The 5223-nt window shown below is 60.1% G+C and overlaps 1 long non-coding RNA gene across 1 annotated transcript; it reads left to right on the top strand.

The window, feature by feature from the left end:
* The first annotated feature begins 209 nt into the window (after positions 1 to 209).
* On the top strand, positions 210 to 3517 carry LOC138849226 (uncharacterized). Its single transcript, XR_011387682.2, has 2 exons — positions 210 to 540; positions 2181 to 3517. It is a non-coding gene; the product is annotated as an uncharacterized LOC138849226 (long non-coding RNA).
* The last annotated feature ends 1706 nt before the right edge of the window (positions 3518 to 5223 follow it).

Genomic DNA, 5223 nt, shown 5'->3' with positions numbered 1-5223 from the left:
TTGAGAACAGGCTGGGTCCTGTCCGTGTCTTCATGTCAGTCTCTCAACCCTGTCCTTAGCTTGCTTGGAGCTGCAAAGAATTCAACACTCAGGGACAGGCCTCCACAAGTCCAGAGGAGCTGGCCGGGTCTCTGACTCACTGCTTCTCCCTCCAGGAATAAAAATAGAGGCTGATCCGTTCAAATGATCTTGGGAGATTAAAAGATTTCGAAGCCATAACAAGACCCGAGATAAGCTGCCTACGTGTGAGTGAGAAGGCAGTCGGTTCCAGGAGGCGGCCCCGTCCGGGAAGGGCTCCCGCAGCCTGACGGGGCTTGTCCCGGCCGCCGCCTCGCTCCCCGGTCCTGCCTCGCTCCCGGGTCCTGTCCTGCCGTGTGCCTTGTGAGAGGGAGTGGCCGCACTCTTGCACAAAGCCCTGCAGCGCCTGGTGTCCCGCTCGCGCGGTGGCTGCCCCCATCTTATTTGGCTCCGTCAGTTCCAGTTAAAACTCAGTTGTTTGTGTTTTCTCAACGGTTACTGCGCCTTAGACAAACACCTTCAGTAAGTAAATGACTCCCTTGCACCGGCTGAAGCTATCTGCCCAACCCCGTGTGAGAATTGAGTCGGATCCCATCTCCCTTTGACAAGGCTTTCTCGCAGGGTTGAGGGAGATGCTGACACCCCTGGGAGCAGGACTTTGTTCTACTCGGGACCAAGGCCGGCGTGAGACCCTCTGGGACTCCCCAGCCCGCAGTGCGTGATCACGCGGAAAATCAGGAATTCTGGTGTTGAGGTGAAGTTGTGCAATTCTGGAGTCCAGGGTTAAGGAGCCCACGTGTTGGGGGGCGGGGCTTCCTTGCTGCGTTGTCCCATAGTGTGCAGTGGAGGGCCAAGAGCACAGAGGGCAAGCAACCCACTTTTTTTTTTTTTTTAAGATTTATTTATTTATTTGAGAGGCAGAGTTACAGACAGAGGGAGGGAGACAGAGAGAGAGAGAGAGTCTTCTATTCATTTGTTCACTCCTCAAATGTCTGCAATGGCTAGAGCTGGGCTAATCCGAAGCCAGGAGCCAGGAGCTCCTTTGGGGTCTCCCACATGGGTACAGGGGCCAAGCACTTGGGCCATCTTCCACTGCTTTCCTAGGCCACAGCAGAGAGCCGGATCAGAAGTAAAGCAGCCAGGACTCGAACCAGCCTCCATAGGGGATGCTGGCACTGCAGGTGGTGGCTTTACCCGCTACGCCACAGCACTGGCCCAGGAACCCGCCATTCACGGGGCTCGGCTCTCATAACCCCGTCACCTCCCCTGGGCTCCACCTGCCACCTCCATGGCCCCGGGAACCAAGCTCCCTGGAGATGGACTGTGGGGCCACACTGAAACCACAGCACAGACGCCCTCCCTGAAAGCCGCAGCCCCGGTCTCCTGGCTGTGGGGGCCCCGCGGTGGTGGATTTCAGTTCAGAGGCACAGGGAAGCAGCCCCGGCCCTGGAGGTCCTGCCACTTTCCACTCCACCGTCCTTTGTGGGCCCAGGCTCAGGGAGGTGTCCCTTACCCAGCCTGGAGTAAAGTCTACAAAACAGAAGGAGCCTCTGCACGTCCCCCAGCCCCACCGCCCTCCTCACCCACGCAGCACCCCCCTTGCTGTTGTCTTCCTCACGGCAACACCCGCGATTTGCTCATGAGTTCCTAGAAAGCTCCGCACTGGGCAGCCTACTCAAACCCCAGAAATCCGTGCGCTCCCAGCGCCGGAGGCCTGACGTCCACCTTGAAGGATCTGGCAGGGCCGGGTCCGACCGGGGGCTCAGGGGAGAGTCCTGTCCGTGCCTCTCCCTGGCTGCTGGTCCCAGGTGTGTAGCTCCAGGCTCTGCCCCGACTGTCATGCGTCTGTGTCACCAAGCTCTGCATGTCCCCGTCTCTGGGTCTTTCCTTAGTCCTATTTGGCTACGGGCCTGTCCCCCGCAGCCTGAGCTAATCCGAGGGTGTGCGGAAAGACCCTACAAAGGGACTGCAAAACGTGTGTGGCAAGTGCAGTTAAGAGATAAGTTTATTTTGGTACAAAAAATTTGAAACACATGCAGTTTTTTTCCCACAATATATGTTTTCTATGAATTTTTTGAAGACCCCTGGTAGGCATAGACTTCAATATTTTTTAGACCCCGATAAGCTTAACTTTAATTCCATTCTCCATGCACTTTGTGAAGGTCACCTTCGCGGGGAACCGGGGGCCAGGACGCCAGCAGATCTTCTGGAAGTCTCTATCGAGGCCTTGACAGCTGCCGAGCCCTGCTGACGCCTCCTGAGAGCTCTCAGCTCAGCGCTCCTGGCTGCACCGCCCGGCACGGGCTTCGTGTCCTTTGTCCTGTCGCCCCCGACCCCGCCGCAGCCTCACTTGCCGCCAGCTCCCCTCTTCACCTCCTGGTGTTGCCACCACCTGCAAAGGGACACCTTCCCAGGCCTCCCACAGAGTCTCTCTTCCACGGTGCTTGGCCACCCGGCTGGGTGTGTGGGCTCTGTACGCATCGCTCGCCACCTCCTTCCATGTCTCGGGGAGCCTCCAGGAGCCCAGAGACCTCAGCCAGCCCTGTGTCCTCTACATCACAGGGACAAATGTGGACGAGATGGGATGTGTCAGCCTGACTGGGTCGGGGGTGCCCCAGAGATCTGGTTAGGCACCACCGTGGGTGTGCCTGTAGGGTGTTCCCAGGAGGGACCGGTACTTGAGCCGGAGGACTGGGGAAGCAGAGGGCCCTCCCGGTGTAGACGGGCCTCACCCATTCCCCCTGGGCCTGCAGGGAGCCACTAAGTGAAGGAAGGGCAGAGGCCATTGCCTCCGTCTGGCTTTTGATCTCCCGCCATCGGACTGGCACCTACACGGAAGGGGTGTGTGTGTGTTGTGCCCTGTAGGGACGGGCTCCCGTGCTGGGGTGGCCTTCCTGGTTGCCTGTTTCACGCTGCACACATGGACTTTGGCTCATACCGTCAGATTCCCTGGGTCTGAGGCCCTCACACTCAGGCTGGTGCTGCACCACCAGTCCTCCCGAGGCTCCAGCTTGCAGACAGAACATGGGATGTCTCAGCCCCCACAGCCACACAAGAGCCAAATCTGCATCCTCTCTTCCCCTCTCCCATGCATATCCCTTGGTGTCAGGTGGCAGCGGGGGAGGGGCTTCCTGGAACAGGGCACAAGGACAAACAGGTACCCACTCAGAAAGTGCATTCTTGGGGTCGGCGCTGTGGCACAGCAGGTTAATGCCCTGGCTTGAAGCACCAGCATCTCATATGGGAGCTGGTTCAAGTCCCGGCTGCTCCACTTCTGATCCAGCTCTCTGCTACGGCCTGGGAAAGCAGTAGAAGATGGTCCAAGTGCTTGGGTCCCTGCACCCATGTGGGAGACCTGGAGGAAGCTCCTGGCTCCTGGCTTTGGCACAGCTATGGCCATTGCAGCCATTTGGGGAGTGAACCATCAGATGGAAGATCCCCCCCCCCCCCCCGTGTAACTCTGACTTTCAAATAAATAAAGAAATCTCAAAAAAAAAAAGCAAGCGTACTCCCCTGACCACGTGGGAGGATGGAATCCCAGCCCCCGGCTTTGAACAGCCAGCCTGAGCTGCCCGGCTCTGCTCTCCACCCAGACGACAGCTGCTCTGGCCCCACCTCCGCCACTTGCTGTCCACGGACCCTGCACAAGATCTGCAGCCTCAGTTTCCCCACACACAGAGTGTAGATAACTCCCGTCTTCCCTACCGCGCAGTGCTGGTAGGCGGATTCCAACAGGCTCACGCGCCTGAAAATGCTGCCCGTCTGGTTCCCGATAAACAGTGGCCGACAGTGTCACAGGGGTGCTGGTGAGGTGGGCGTGGAGGTCACGCAGACGTCACTGGGAAGGGAGGGAGACAGCCTGGGCTCCTCCAGGTGCAGGGGATGCCAAGGCCGGTCCGTGTCACGGCACCGAGGGGGGTTTTCTGTGCAGTGAACGCCCACCAGGTGCCTGAGGCCTGGGCTGTGTCACACACAACCTCGCAGCCCCTGAGACAGCACGGGTACGCAGACGTCTCTGCAACGTGTGAGAAGCCTGGGGCTTGGCAGGGCCAGTGCTTCTGACCAGCCCCACCGACCGGAAGACGGAGCCCCCACGCCCAGCAGTGCGCTGCTCTGCCACCCACCAAGGAAGCAATGGATGAGCGCCCTACGGTACCGGGGCCGGGGGGACCTGACTTCCCTACGCCACTGGGAGCCCGTGACCTCACGCAGTTCCTGCCCTAGACCACGACCCCTGGGCCACTGGGCCTTCTCAGGAGGGGGCTCGGCTCCGGTGGCCCCTTACACAGCTGGCTCACCGACCCCTGATTGGCCCAGCTCGTCTGACTCTTGGCTTTCTTGTGCCGCACACTGGCCGCCCCGGGGACAGCGCTCAGGGCGGGGCGGAGGGAGTCACGGTGAGTGCTCGGGTCTTACTGGAAGTGCAGCTGTAAAAGGACCAGCCCGTAAACAGCCAGCCTGGCCGGGACACGCCAGCAGCTCTGCCCTGCGGCTCTGACGTCAGCAAGGCGGGGTGCGGGCCCAGAGCCAGGGCCCATTCCAGCTGCCAGCCTGTCACGGGGCCAGCCCCGCCTGCCCGCCCTGGGGCTGCCAGCATGTCCTGGAGGAAGATGGGACCCATGCTCCAAGCTGGGACTGGGAGTCCCCCAAGCCGCTGCCTCCCCTTCTGGGACTGAGTGCAAAAAGCGAACTAGAAAACGGATGAAGACACAGATAACCGAGATCCGAAACGGAAGTTTCAGGCCACAACCAGCGTGCTCATCTCGAGCCTCGGGGACACGAGTCCCTGTCCACTCTGGGATCTCCTTGTCGGCTCACGACACCTAGGAGTGGGTTGTGGCGGCAGTCCACAAGAGAAGTAAATCACGTGCTGGAGGAGAGAAGTGAGAATCGTAGGAGCGCTGAGACAGGAACCCACACGGCTCCTCTAAGCATCGGTGAGGACGAGTCACACATGAAGCATGGAGCAGTCTGGCCAAGTTTCGCTCCCTTCCTCTGAGAGCCGGCCATCCCGCGCCCCGCAGTGGGCAGGGCTGGCGGGCACCGCGCCCCAAGTAGGACAGAGGTGTGGACACCGTCCTTGGTTCTGAACCGGGTCACCGTGACAGCTGCTATGTACTTGGCCTCCACCCAGTCAGAGGCCAAGGCAAGGACTTTGCCCCGTCCCTGTAGCACCTCCAGGCCAGCACAGTCAGTGTGTCACTG

Source organism: Oryctolagus cuniculus, chromosome 4 (assembly GCF_051225735.1).
Source record: "Oryctolagus cuniculus isolate XC-2025 breed Fujian yellow rabbit chromosome 4, ASM5122573v1, whole genome shotgun sequence".
Taxonomy (NCBI): domain Eukaryota; kingdom Metazoa; phylum Chordata; class Mammalia; order Lagomorpha; family Leporidae; genus Oryctolagus; species Oryctolagus cuniculus.
Note: the sequence above shows the minus strand (reverse complement) of the source record. Positions and strands in the feature narration are given on the sequence as shown.